Consider the following 15,735-nt stretch of genomic DNA (forward strand, 5'->3'; position numbering starts at 1 on the left):
TCGAGTCGAATAGAGCTGACTAGAGCCAATACAGCCAAATCGAGCTGAACTGAGCCAAATCAAACCGATTTGAACCGAATGGACCCCGTTGGAGCCAATTCGAGCCTAGTCACATCGAATCGCGTCGAATAATGTTGAAATGCGACAAATGGAATTGAATAGAGTAGGGTAGGTTAGGGTAGAAGAGAAGAGAATAGAACGGGACAGAATACAACAGAATAGGGTAAGGAGAGTAGAGCAGAGTAGTGTAGAGTAGAATAGAGTCCGATAGAGCCGAATCGAGCCGAATCAATCCAAATGGATAGGAAATAAGACAAATCGCGTCAAATAGAACCGAACCGATTAGAGTTGGTTAGGGTAGGGCAGAAAGGAATAGAGTAGGATAGTGTGGACTAGAGTGGAATTGTTGGGAGTGGAGTCAAATGGAGCGGAATAGATACGGACAAAGTCGAATAGAGCCAAATAGAGCGGAATAGGGCTGAATAAGGCCGAATCGAGCCAATGTGAGTCGAATCGAGCCTAACTGAGCTGAATCAACCTGAATGGAGCCGAATCCAGCCGAATCGAGCCTAAACAAGCTGAATCCACATGATTCGAGCCGAAAGGACCTGAATGGAGAAAGGCAAGGCAAGGCAAGGATCAAACGGGACCCAGTCAGACCAAGCCGGGCATGACCAGATCCAGCCGGGCATAACCACATCAAACCAGATCTAACTAGACCCAACCGGATCAAGCCAGATCCAACCGGGCCTAACTGTATCCAAGCGGATCCAATCGAATCCAGGTGGATAGAAGCAGATCCAGCCGAATAGAACCGGATCCAGCCAGACATAAAAGGATCCAGTCAGATCCGAATGGATTCAACCCGTTCTAAACAGATACACCTGGATCCAACCAGTCCCAACCGGTTCCAACAGGATCCATCCGGTTCCAATCTTTCCCATCTGGTTCCAACCGGATCCAAAACATTGGAACCGGACTCGTCCGGTTCCAACTGGTTCCATGTGGACCCAGCCGGATCCATCAGGTTTCAACTGGTTCTAGCAGAATCCAACGGGTTCCAGCCGGTTCGAACAAGATCCATCCGATTCCACCGGTTCCTTCCGGAACTCTGCGGTTCCAACCGGTTGCATCCGGATCGATCAGGTTCCAAGCGGCTCCATCCGGATCAATCAGCTTCCAACCGGGTGCATCCGGATTTTGCCGGATCAATCAGGTTTCAAGTGGTTCCAGCTGGATGCAACCGGTTCCAGCCGGTTCCAAATGGATCCATCCGGTTCCAACCGGTTCCTTCCGGAACGTTCCTCTTCCAACCGGTTTCATCCAGATCCATCCGCTTCCAACTGGATCCAGCCTGATCCATCAGGTTTCAACTGGTTCCAGCTGCATCCAACCGGTTCCATGCGGATCCATACGCTTCCAACCGGATCCATCCAGCTCCAACCGTATCCATCTGTCTCCAAACAGTTCCAACCAGATCGAACAGGTTCCAATTGGTTCCATCCGGTTCCAACTGGATCCATCCCTTTCCATCCAGTTCCAACTGGTTGCTATCGGTTCCATCTGGATCCAACCAGATCCCACCTGATCCCTCCTATTCCAAGCGAATCCAACCGCTTCCATCCGATTCCAACCGGCTCGAATCAGCTCGAACGAGTCTCGTTGAATGCCATTGAATCCCAACAAATTCCAACAAATCACATCGAATCCCGTCACACCCCTTTGAATTGCATTGAATTCCGTCAAATCCCGACGAATCTCTTCAAACCCCGTTGAACCCTGTCGATTCTTGTCGAATCATGTCAAATCATATTGAGTTCCATCAGAACACGTCGAAATGCTTTGAATCCTGTCAAATTGCATCAATGGCATCGAATCGCTTCAAGTCGGTTCCAAACCCGTTGAATTCCACTGAATCGCATCAAATGGCTTCGATTGGCGTCTGATCGGGTCGATTCCTGTCACATCCCGTCGCATCTCATTCAATTTGTTAAATCGTGTCAATCTGTGTCATGTTGCATTGAATCCCTTCAAACAAAGTCGAGTGCCGTCGAATTGGGTCGAATCAAGTCGAATGGCATGGAACCCCATCGAATCTTGTCGAATCACGTTGAATCCTGTCGGATTGCCTCTAACCGTGTCAAATTGTGTTGAATCGCTTCGATACCTGTCGAATCCTGTCGATTCCCATCAAATGCCGCCCAATCAGATTGAATGGCTTTGAATCGGAACCAATGGAATAGATTCGAATGGAGTCAGGTAGGGTAAGTTTGGGTAGGGTAGACTACGGTGGACTAGAGTAGACTAGAGTAAACTAGACTAGAGGTCTAGACTATTACCCTAGGCTAGTAGCCTAGATGAGTAGACAAGAGTAGGGTAATGTGGGGTAGCGTAGGGTAGGGGAGCAAAGGGTGGAATAGAGACTGTAGAAGAATAGAAGAGAAGAGAAGAGAGTTGAATTGCCTCGAGTTGCACCGAATATCATCAAATCATGTCGAATCGCATTGAATAGAGTCTATTAGAGCAGGGTAGGGTAGGATAGAATAGAATTGGACAGGAAAGAGTAGAATAGAATACAATACAACAGAACAGAATAGAATAGATGACGGTAGGATAGGGTAGTACAGAATAGAATAGAGTAGGAAACAACAGAATAGAATAGAGTAGAACAGAACAGAATAGAATCGATTAGGGTAGGGTAGGTTGGAATAGAGAGAATAGAAGACTAGAATAGAACAGAACAGAGCAGAATAGAAAAGGAGAGATTCGTGTACGGTAGGGTAGGATAGGGTAGAATAGAAATGAATAGAATAAAAGAGAATAGAGTCGCATTGTATCAAATTTCGTGGAATCGCATTAAATCACATGGAATAGAATAGATTAGAGTAGGGAAGGGCAGGATAGAATAGAAAGGAATAGAATAGACCAGAATGGCATAGAACAGAACTGAAAGGAACAGAAGAGGGTAGGGCAGGGTAGAATTGAGTAGGGTACTGTAGAGTCAAATAGAATACATTAGGGTAGGGTAGGGTAGCATAGGGTGGAATAGAGAGTAGAAGAATAGAAGGGAAGAGAAGAGAAGAGAATTGAAAAGAGTCGAATCGAATAGATTAGAGTTGGACAGAGTAGGGGAGGGGAGGGTAGAATAGAATGGCATAGAACAGAACAGAACACGATAGAAAGCAGAGCAGAGAGTAGAATAGGGAAGAGTGGAGTTGAATAGAGTCGAAAAGAGCCAAATAGAGCTGATTAGAGCCGAATGGAGCCAAACGGAGCTGAATCAAGACGAAACGAGACGAATCGAGACAAATCGAGCCGAATTGTGCCTAATCGCATTGTATCACGGAGAATCCTGTCGCATTCCGTCAAATCGTGTCGAATTGCATCGAATCAAATCGAATTGTATTTGAGCTGAATCGCGTCGAATCGTGTCGAAATGTGTCAAGTCGAATCCAATGGAATAGAGTAGGGGAGGGGAGGGAAGGGGAGAAAAATAGAATAGAGTAAAATAGAACTGAACAGGAAGAATACGAAAGAATAGAGTAGAGTAGAATAGAGTAAAGCAGAATAGAGTTGTATAGAGGCGAATAGAGCCAAATGGAGATGAAACGAGACAAATTGAATTGCATCGAATAGAATCTATTAGAGTGAACTAGAGCAGGGTAGGGTAAGGTAGAATAGAATAGCCCAGAATGGAGTGGAATGGAATCGAATGGAGTCGAATGGAGTCGTATAATGATGAATAGAGTAGGAAAGACTTGACTAGAGCCAAATAGGGCAGAATAGGACCGAATCGAGCCAAATCCCACCAAATCGAGCCTAATCGAGCCGAACTGAGCCAAATTGAGCTGATTTGAACCGAAGGGTGCCGAATCGCGTCAAAATCTGTCAAATGAAATGGAATAGATTAGAGTAGGGCAGGTTAAGGTAGGGTAGAGTAGAATAGAATAGAACAGGACAGAAGAAAACAGAAAGAGTAGAGTGGAGTCGAATAGAGACGAGTAGAACCAAATGGAGACAAATTGTGCCAAATCTCATCATATGGTGTCGAATCACTTTGAATCGCGTCGAATCCCTGCAATTCGTGTTGAATCGTGTTGCATCGAATCAAATCTATTAGAATGGATTATAGTAGAGGAGGATAGGGTAGAGTAGATTACAATAGAATAGAGTAGAAGAGATTAGAATGGAGTAGAATGCTGGAGTGGAGCTGAATGTTTTTGAATGGAGTCGAATGGCATCGAATACAGAAATCGAGTCGAATAGAGCTGACTAGAGCCAATACAGCCAAATCGAGCTGAACTGAGCCAAATCAAACCGATTTGAACCGAATGGACCCCGTTGGAGCCAATTCGAGCCTAGTCACATCGAATCGCGTCGAATAATGTTGAAATGCGACAAATGGAATTGAATAGAGTAGGGTAGGTTAGGGTAGAAGAGAAGAGAATGGAACGGGACAGAATACAACAGAATAGGGTAAGGAGAGTAGAGCAGAGTAGTGTAGAGTAGAATAGAGTCCGATAGAGCCGAATCGAGCCGAATCAATCCAAATGGATAGGAAATAAGACAAATCGCGTCAAATAGAATCGAACCGATTAGAGTTGGTTAGGGTAGGGCAGAAAGGAATAGAGTAGGATAGTGTGGACTAGAGTGGAATTGTTGGGAGTGGAGTCAAATGGAGCGGAATAGATACGGACAAAGTCGAATAGAGCCAAATAGAGCGGAATAGGGCTGAATAAGGCCGAATCGAGCCAATGTGAGTCGAATCGAGCCTAACTGAGCTGAATCAACCTGAATGGAGCCGAATCCAGCCGAATCGAGCCTAAACAAGCTGAATCCACATGATTCGAGCCGAAAGGACCTGAATGGAGAAAGGCAAGGCAAGGCAAGGATCAAACGGGACCCAGTCAGACCAAGCCGGGCATGACCAGATCCAGCCGGGCATAACCACATCAAACCAGATCTAACTAGACCCAACCGGATCAAGCCAGATCCAACCGGGCCTAACTGTATCCAAGCGGATCCAATCGAATCCAGGTGGATAGAAGCAGATCCAGCCGAATAGAACCGGATCCAGCCAGACATAAAAGGATCCAGTCAGATCCGAATGGATTCAACCCGTTCTAAACAGATACACCTGGATCCAACCAGTCCCAACCGGTTCCAACAGGATCCATCCGGTTCCAATCTTTCCCATCTGGTTCCAACCGGATCCAAAACATTGGAACCGGACTCGTCCGGTTCCAACTGGTTCCATGTGGACCCAGCCGGATCCATCAGGTTTCAACTGGTTCTAGCAGAATCCAACGGGTTCCAGCCGGTTCGAACAAGATCCATCCGATTCCACCGGTTCCTTCCGGAACTCTGCGGTTCCAACCGGTTGCATCTGGATCGATCAGGTTCCAAGCGGCTCCATCCGGATCAATCAGCTTCCAACCGGGTGCATCCGGATTTTGCCGGATCAATCAGGTTTCAAGTGGTTCCAGCTGGATGCAACCGGTTCCAGCCGGTTCCAAATGGATCCATCCGGTTCCAACGGGTTCCTTCCGGAACGTTCCTCTTCCAACCGGTTTCATCCAGATCCATCCGCTTCCAACTGGATCCAGCCTGATCCATCAGGTTTCAACTGGTTCCAGCTGCATCCAACCGGTTCCATGCGGATCCATACGCTTCCAACCGGATCCATCCAGCTCCAACCGTATCCATCTGTCTCCAAACAGTTCCAACCAGATCGAACAGGTTCCAATTGGTTCCATCCGGTTCCAACTGGATCCATCCCTTTCCATCCAGTTCCAACTGGTTGCTATCGGTTCCATCTGGATCCAACCAGATCCCACCTGATCCCTCCTATTCCAAGCGAATCCAACCGCTTCCATCCGATTCCAACCGGCTCGAATCAGCTCGAACGAGTCTCGTTGAATGCCATTGAATCCCAACAAATTCCAACAAATCACATCGAATCCCGTCACACCCCTTTGAATTGCATTGAATTCCGTCAAATCCCGACGAATCTCTTCAAACCCCGTTGAACCCTGTCGATTCTTGTCGAATCAGGTCAAATCATATTGAGTTCCATCAGAACACGTCGAAATGCTTTGAATCCTGTCAAATTGCATCAATGGCATCGAATCGCTTCAAGTCGGTTCCAAACCCGTTGAATTCCACTGAATCGCATCAAATGGCTTCGATTGGCGTCTGATCGGGTCGATTCCTGTCACATCCCGTCGCATCTCATTCAATTTGTTAAATCGTGTCAATCTGTGTCATGTTGCATTGAATCCCTTCAAACAAAGTCGAGTGCCGTCGAATTGGGTCGAATCAAGTCGAATGGCATGGAACCCCATCGAATCTTGTCGAATCACGTTGAATCCTGTCGGATTGCCTCTAATCGTGTCAAATTGTGTTGAATCGCCTCGATACCTGTCGAATCCTGTCGATTCCCATCAAATGCCGCCCAATCAGATTGAATGGCTTTGAATCGGAACCAATGGAATAGATTCGAATGGAGTCAGGTAGGGTAAGTTTGGGTAGGGTAGACTACGGTGGACTAGAGTAGACTAGAGTAAACTAGACTAGAGGTCTAGACTATTACCCTAGGCTAGTAGCCTAGATGAGTAGACAAGAGTAGGGTAACGTGGGGTAGCATAGGGTAGGGGAGCAAAGGGTGGAATAGAGACTGTAGAAGAATAGAAGAGAAGAGAAGAGAGTTGAATTGCCTCGAGTTGCACCGAATATCATCAAATCATGTCGAATCGCATTGAATAGAGTCTATTAGAGCAGGGTAGGGTAGGATAGAATAGAATTGGACAGGAAAGAGTAGAATAGAATACAATACAACAGAACAGAATAGAATAGATGACGGTAGGATAGGGTAGTACAGAATAGAATAGAGTAGGAAACAACAGAATAGAATAGAGTAGAACAGAACAGAATAGAATCGATTAGGGTAGGGTAGGTTGGAATAGAGAGAATAGAAGACTAGAATAGAACAGAACAGAGCAGAATAGAAAAGGAGAGATTCGTGTACGGTAGGGTAGGATAGGGTAGAATAGAAATGAATAGAATAAAAGAGAATAGAGTCGCATTGTATCAAATTTCGTGGAATCGCATTAAATCACATGGAATAGAATAGATTAGAGTAGGGAAGGGCAGGATAGAATAGAAAGGAATAGAATAGACCAGAATGGCATAGAACAGAACTGAAAGGAACAGAAGAGGGTAGGGCAGGGTAGAATTGAGTAGGGTACTGTAGAGTCAAATAGAATAGATTAGGGTAGGGTAGGGTAGCATAGGGTGGAATAGAGAGTAGAAGAATAGAAGGGAAGAGAAGAGAAGAGAATTGAAAAGAGTCGAATCGAATAGATTAGAGTTGGACAGAGTAGGGGAGGGGAGGGTAGAATAGAATGGCATAGAACAGAACAGAACACGATAGAAAGCATAGCAGAGAGTAGAATAGGGAAGAGTGGAGTTGAATAGAGTCGAAAAGAGCCAAATAGAGCTGATTAGAGCCGAATGGAGCCAAACGGAGCTGAATCAAGACGAAACGAGACGAATCGAGACAAATCGAGCCGAATTGTGCCTAATCGCATTGTATCACGGAGAATCCTGTCGCATTCCGTCAAATCGTGTCGAATTGCATCGAATCAAATCGAATTGTATTTGAGCTGAATCGCGTCGAATCGTGTCGAAATGTGTCAAGTCGAATCCAATGGAATAGAGTAGGGGAGGGGAGGGAAGGGGAGAAAAATAGAATAGAGTAAAATAGAACTGAACAGGAAGAATACGAAAGAATAGAGTAGAGTAGAATAGAGTAAAGCAGAATAGAGTTGTATAGAGGCGAATAGAGCCAAATGGAGATGAAACGAGACAAATTGAATTGCATCGAATAGAATCTATTAGAGTGAACTAGAGCAGGGTAGGGTAAGGTAGAATAGAATAGCCCAGAATGGAGTGGAATGGAATCGAATGGAGTCGAATGGAGTCGTATAATGATGAATAGAGTAGGAAAGACTTGACTAGAGCCAAATAGGGCAGAATAGGACCGAATCGAGCCAAATCCCACCAAATCGAGCCTAATCGAGCCGAACTGAGCCAAATTGAGCTGATTTGAACCGAAGGGTGCCGAATCGCGTCAAAATCTGTCAAATGAAATGGAATAGATTAGAGTAGGGCAGGTTAAGGTAGGGTAGAGTAGAATAGAATAGAACAGGACAGAAGAAAACAGAAAGAGTAGAGTGGAGTCGAATAGAGACGAGTAGAACCAAATGGAGACAAATTGTGCCAAATCTCATCATATGGTGTCGAATCACTTTGAATCGCGTCGAATCCCTGCAATTCGTGTTGAATCGTGTTGCATCGAATCAAATCTATTAGAATGGATTATAGTAGAGGAGGATAGGGTAGAGTAGATTACAATAGAATAGAGTAGAAGAGATTAGAATGGAGTAGAATGCTGGAGTGGAGCTGAATGTTTTTGAATGGAGTCGAATGGCATCGAATACAGAAATCGAGTCGAATAGAGCTGACTAGAGCCAATACAGCCAAATCGAGCTGAACTGAGCCAAATCAAACCGATTTGAACCGAATGGACCCCGTTGGAGCCAATTCGAGCCTAGTCACATCGAATCGCGTCGAATAATGTTGAAATGCGACAAATGGAATTGAATAGAGTAGGGTAGGTTAGGGTAGAAGAGAAGAGAATGGAACGGGACAGAATACAACAGAATAGGGTAAGGAGAGTAGAGCAGAGTAGTGTAGAGTAGAATAGAGTCCGATAGAGCCGAATCGAGCCGAATCAATCCAAATGGATAGGAAATAAGACAAATCGCGTCAAATAGAATCGAACCGATTAGAGTTGGTTAGGGTAGGGCAGAAAGGAATAGAGTAGGATAGTGTGGACTAGAGTGGAATTGTTGGGAGTGGAGTCAAATGGAGCGGAATAGATACGGACAAAGTCGAATAGAGCCAAATAGAGCGGAATAGGGCTGAATAAGGCCGAATCGAGCCAATGTGAGTCGAATCGAGCCTAACTGAGCTGAATCAACCTGAATGGAGCCGAATCCAGCCGAATCGAGCCTAAACAAGCTGAATCCACATGATTCGAGCCGAAAGGACCTGAATGGAGAAAGGCAAGGCAAGGCAAGGATCAAACGGGACCCAGTCAGACCAAGCCGGGCATGACCAGATCCAGCCGGGCATAACCACATCAAACCAGATCTAACTAGACCCAACCGGATCAAGCCAGATCCAACCGGGCCTAACTGTATCCAAGCGGATCCAATCGAATCCAGGTGGATAGAAGCAGATCCAGCCGAATAGAACCGGATCCAGCCAGACATAAAAGGATCCAGTCAGATCCGAATGGATTCAACCCGTTCTAAACAGATACACCTGGATCCAACCAGTCCCAACCGGTTCCAACAGGATCCATCCGGTTCCAATCTTTCCCATCTGGTTCCAACCGGATCCAAAACATTGGAACCGGACTCGTCCGGTTCCAACTGGTTCCATGTGGACCCAGCCGGATCCATCAGGTTTCAACTGGTTCTAGCAGAATCCAACGGGTTCCAGCCGGTTCGAACAAGATCCATCCGATTCCACCGGTTCCTTCCGGAACTCTGCGGTTCCAACCGGTTGCATCTGGATCGATCAGGTTCCAAGCGGCTCCATCCGGATCAATCAGCTTCCAACCGGGTGCATCCGGATTTTGCCGGATCAATCAGGTTTCAAGTGGTTCCAGCTGGATGCAACCGGTTCCAGCCGGTTCCAAATGGATCCATCCGGTTCCAACGGGTTCCTTCCGGAACGTTCCTCTTCCAACCGGTTTCATCCAGATCCATCCGCTTCCAACTGGATCCAGCCTGATCCATCAGGTTTCAACTGGTTCCAGCTGCATCCAACCGGTTCCATGCGGATCCATACGCTTCCAACCGGATCCATCCAGCTCCAACCGTATCCATCTGTCTCCAAACAGTTCCAACCAGATCGAACAGGTTCCAATTGGTTCCATCCGGTTCCAACTGGATCCATCCCTTTCCATCCAGTTCCAACTGGTTGCTATCGGTTCCATCTGGATCCAACCAGATCCCACCTGATCCCTCCTATTCCAAGCGAATCCAACCGCTTCCATCCGATTCCAACCGGCTCGAATCAGCTCGAACGAGTCTCGTTGAATGCCATTGAATCCCAACAAATTCCAACAAATCACATCGAATCCCGTCACACCCCTTTGAATTGCATTGAATTCCGTCAAATCCCGACGAATCTCTTCAAACCCCGTTGAACCCTGTCGATTCTTGTCGAATCAGGTCAAATCATATTGAGTTCCATCAGAACACGTCGAAATGCTTTGAATCCTGTCAAATTGCATCAATGGCATCGAATCGCTTCAAGTCGGTTCCAAACCCGTTGAATTCCACTGAATCGCATCAAATGGCTTCGATTGGCGTCTGATCGGGTCGATTCCTGTCACATCCCGTCGCATCTCATTCAATTTGTTAAATCGTGTCAATCTGTGTCATGTTGCATTGAATCCCTTCAAACAAAGTCGAGTGCCGTCGAATTGGGTCGAATCAAGTCGAATGGCATGGAACCCCATCGAATCTTGTCGAATCACGTTGAATCCTGTCGGATTGCCTCTAATCGTGTCAAATTGTGTTGAATCGCCTCGATACCTGTCGAATCCTGTCGATTCCCATCAAATGCCGCCCAATCAGATTGAATGGCTTTGAATCGGAACCAATGGAATAGATTCGAATGGAGTCAGGTAGGGTAAGTTTGGGTAGGGTAGACTACGGTGGACTAGAGTAGACTAGAGTAAACTAGACTAGAGGTCTAGACTATTACCCTAGGCTAGTAGCCTAGATGAGTAGACAAGAGTAGGGTAACGTGGGGTAGCATAGGGTAGGGGAGCAAAGGGTGGAATAGAGACTGTAGAAGAATAGAAGAGAAGAGAAGAGAGTTGAATTGCCTCGAGTTGCACCGAATATCATCAAATCATGTCGAATCGCATTGAATAGAGTCTATTAGAGCAGGGTAGGGTAGGATAGAATAGAATTGGACAGGAAAGAGTAGAATAGAATACAATACAACAGAACAGAATAGAATAGATGACGGTAGGATAGGGTAGTACAGAATAGAATAGAGTAGGAAACAACAGAATAGAATAGAGTAGAACAGAACAGAATAGAATCGATTAGGGTAGGGTAGGTTGGAATAGAGAGAATAGAAGACTAGAATAGAACAGAACAGAGCAGAATAGAAAAGGAGAGATTCGTGTACGGTAGGGTAGGATAGGGTAGAATAGAAATGAATAGAATAAAAGAGAATAGAGTCGCATTGTATCAAATTTCGTGGAATCGCATTAAATCACATGGAATAGAATAGATTAGAGTAGGGAAGGGCAGGATAGAATAGAAAGGAATAGAATAGACCAGAATGGCATAGAACAGAACTGAAAGGAACAGAAGAGGGTAGGGCAGGGTAGAATTGAGTAGGGTACTGTAGAGTCAAATAGAATAGATTAGGGTAGGGTAGGGTAGCATAGGGTGGAATAGAGAGTAGAAGAATAGAAGGGAAGAGAAGAGAAGAGAATTGAAAAGAGTCGAATCGAATAGATTAGAGTTGGACAGAGTAGGGGAGGGGAGGGTAGAATAGAATGGCATAGAACAGAACAGAACACGATAGAAAGCATAGCAGAGAGTAGAATAGGGAAGAGTGGAGTTGAATAGAGTCGAAAAGAGCCAAATAGAGCTGATTAGAGCCGAATGGAGCCAAACGGAGCTGAATCAAGACGAAACGAGACGAATCGAGACAAATCGAGCCGAATTGTGCCTAATCGCATTGTATCACGGAGAATCCTGTCGCATTCCGTCAAATCGTGTCGAATTGCATCGAATCAAATCGAATTGTATTTGAGCTGAATCGCGTCGAATCGTGTCGAAATGTGTCAAGTCGAATCCAATGGAATAGAGTAGGGGAGGGGAGGGAAGGGGAGAAAAATAGAATAGAGTAAAATAGAACTGAACAGGAAGAATACGAAAGAATAGAGTAGAGTAGAATAGAGTAAAGCAGAATAGAGTTGTATAGAGGCGAATAGAGCCAAATGGAGATGAAACGAGACAAATTGAATTGCATCGAATAGAATCTATTAGAGTGAACTAGAGCAGGGTAGGGTAAGGTAGAATAGAATAGCCCAGAATGGAGTGGAATGGAATCGAATGGAGTCGAATGGAGTCGTATAATGATGAATAGAGTAGGAAAGACTTGACTAGAGCCAAATAGGGCAGAATAGGACCGAATCGAGCCAAATCCCACCAAATCGAGCCTAATCGAGCCGAACTGAGCCAAATTGAGCTGATTTGAACCGAAGGGTGCCGAATCGCGTCAAAATCTGTCAAATGAAATGGAATAGATTAGAGTAGGGCAGGTTAAGGTAGGGTAGAGTAGAATAGAATAGAACAGGACAGAAGAAAACAGAAAGAGTAGAGTGGAGTCGAATAGAGACGAGTAGAACCAAATGGAGACAAATTGTGCCAAATCTCATCATATGGTGTCGAATCACTTTGAATCGCGTCGAATCCCTGCAATTCGTGTTGAATCGTGTTGCATCGAATCAAATCTATTAGAATGGATTATAGTAGAGGAGGATAGGGTAGAGTAGATTACAATAGAATAGAGTAGAAGAGATTAGAATGGAGTAGAATGCTGGAGTGGAGCTGAATGTTTTTGAATGGAGTCGAATGGCATCGAATACAGAAATCGAGTCGAATAGAGCTGACTAGAGCCAATACAGCCAAATCGAGCTGAACTGAGCCAAATCAAACCGATTTGAACCGAATGGACCCCGTTGGAGCCAATTCGAGCCTAGTCACATCGAATCGCGTCGAATAATGTTGAAATGCGACAAATGGAATTGAATAGAGTAGGGTAGGTTAGGGTAGAAGAGAAGAGAATGGAACGGGACAGAATACAACAGAATAGGGTAAGGAGAGTAGAGCAGAGTAGTGTAGAGTAGAATAGAGTCCGATAGAGCCGAATCGAGCCGAATCAATCCAAATGGATAGGAAATAAGACAAATCGCGTCAAATAGAATCGAACCGATTAGAGTTGGTTAGGGTAGGGCAGAAAGGAATAGAGTAGGATAGTGTGGACTAGAGTGGAATTGTTGGGAGTGGAGTCAAATGGAGCGGAATAGATACGGACAAAGTCGAATAGAGCCAAATAGAGCGGAATAGGGCTGAATAAGGCCGAATCGAGCCAATGTGAGTCGAATCGAGCCTAACTGAGCTGAATCAACCTGAATGGAGCCGAATCCAGCCGAATCGAGCCTAAACAAGCTGAATCCACATGATTCGAGCCGAAAGGACCTGAATGGAGAAAGGCAAGGCAAGGCAAGGATCAAACGGGACCCAGTCAGACCAAGCCGGGCATGACCAGATCCAGCCGGGCATAACCACATCAAACCAGATCTAACTAGACCCAACCGGATCAAGCCAGATCCAACCGGGCCTAACTGTATCCAAGCGGATCCAATCGAATCCAGGTGGATAGAAGCAGATCCAGCCGAATAGAACCGGATCCAGCCAGACATAAAAGGATCCAGTCAGATCCGAATGGATTCAACCCGTTCTAAACAGATACACCTGGATCCAACCAGTCCCAACCGGTTCCAACAGGATCCATCCGGTTCCAATCTTTCCCATCTGGTTCCAACCGGATCCAAAACATTGGAACCGGACTCGTCCGGTTCCAACTGGTTCCATGTGGACCCAGCCGGATCCATCAGGTTTCAACTGGTTCTAGCAGAATCCAACGGGTTCCAGCCGGTTCGAACAAGATCCATCCGATTCCACCGGTTCCTTCCGGAACTCTGCGGTTCCAACCGGTTGCATCCGGATCGATCAGGTTCCAAGCGGCTCCATCCGGATCAATCAGCTTCCAACCGGGTGCATCCGGATTTTGCCGGATCAATCAGGTTTCAAGTGGTTCCAGCTGGATGCAACCGGTTCCAGCCGGTTCCAAATGGATCCATCCGGTTCCAACCGGTTCCTTCCGGAACGTTCCTCTTCCAACCGGTTTCATCCAGATCCATCCGCTTCCAACTGGATCCAGCCTGATCCATCAGGTTTCAACTGGTTCCAGCTGCATCCAACCGGTTCCATGCGGATCCATACGCTTCCAACCGGATCCATCCAGCTCCAACCGTATCCATCTGTCTCCAAACAGTTCCAACCAGATCGAACAGGTTCCAATTGGTTCCATCCGGTTCCAACTGGATCCATCCCTTTCCATCCAGTTCCAACTGGTTGCTATCGGTTCCATCTGGATCCAACCAGATCCCACCTGATCCCTCCTATTCCAAGCGAATCCAACCGCTTCCATCCGATTCCAACCGGCTCGAATCAGCTCGAACGAGTCTCGTTGAATGCCATTGAATCCCAACAAATTCCAACAAATCACATCGAATCCCGTCACACCCCTTTGAATTGCATTGAATTCCGTCAAATCCCGACGAATCTCTTCAAACCCCGTTGAACCCTGTCGATTCTTGTCGAATCATGTCAAATCATATTGAGTTCCATCAGAACACGTCGAAATGCTTTGAATCCTGTCAAATTGCATCAATGGCATCGAATCGCTTCAAGTCGGTTCCAAACCCGTTGAATTCCACTGAATCGCATCAAATGGCTTCGATTGGCGTCTGATCGGGTCGATTCCTGTCACATCCCGTCGCATCTCATTCAATTTGTTAAATCGTGTCAATCTGTGTCATGTTGCATTGAATCCCTTCAAACAAAGTCGAGTGCCGTCGAATTGGGTCGAATCAAGTCGAATGGCATGGAACCCCATCGAATCTTGTCGAATCACGTTGAATCCTGTCGGATTGCCTCTAATCGTGTCAAATTGTGTTGAATCGCCTCGATACCTGTCGAATCCTGTCGATTCCCATCAAATGCCGCCCAATCAGATTGAATGGCTTTGAATCGGAACCAATGGAATAGATTCGAATGGAGTCAGGTAGGGTAAGTTTGGGTAGGGTAGACTACGGTGGACTAGAGTAGACTAGAGTAAACTAGACTAGAGGTCTAGACTATTACCCTAGGCTAGTAGCCTAGATGAGTAGACAAGAGTAGGGTAACGTGGGGTAGCATAGGGTAGGGGAGCAAAGGGTGGAATAGAGACTGTAGAAGAATAGAAGAGAAGAGAAGAGAGTTGAATTGCCTCGAGTTGCACCGAATATCATCAAATCATGTCGAATCGCATTGAATAGAGTCTATTAGAGCAGGGTAGGGTAGGATAGAATAGAATTGGACAGGAAAGAGTAGAATAGAATACAATACAACAGAACAGAATAGAATAGATGACGGTAGGATAGAGTAGTACAGAATAGAATAGAGTAGGAAACAACAGAATAGAATAGAGTAGAACAGAACAGAATAGAATCGATTAGGGTAGGGTAGGTTGGAATAGAGAGAATAGAAGACTAGAATAGAACAGAACAGAGCAGAATAGAAAAGGAGAGATTCGTGTACGGTAGGGTAGGATAGGGTAGAATAGAAATGAATAGAATAAAAGAGAATAGAGTCGCATTGTATCAAATTTCGTGGAATCGCATTAAATCACATGGAATAGAATAGATTAGAGTAGGGAAGGGCAGGATAGAATAGAAAGGAATAGAATAGACCAGAATGGCATAGAACAGAACTGAAAGGAACAGAAGAGGGTAGGGCAGGG

The sequence above is a fragment of the Elephas maximus genome, chromosome 15, assembly GCF_024166365.1.
Source record: "Elephas maximus indicus isolate mEleMax1 chromosome 15, mEleMax1 primary haplotype, whole genome shotgun sequence".
Taxonomy (NCBI): Eukaryota; Metazoa; Chordata; class Mammalia; order Proboscidea; family Elephantidae; genus Elephas; species Elephas maximus.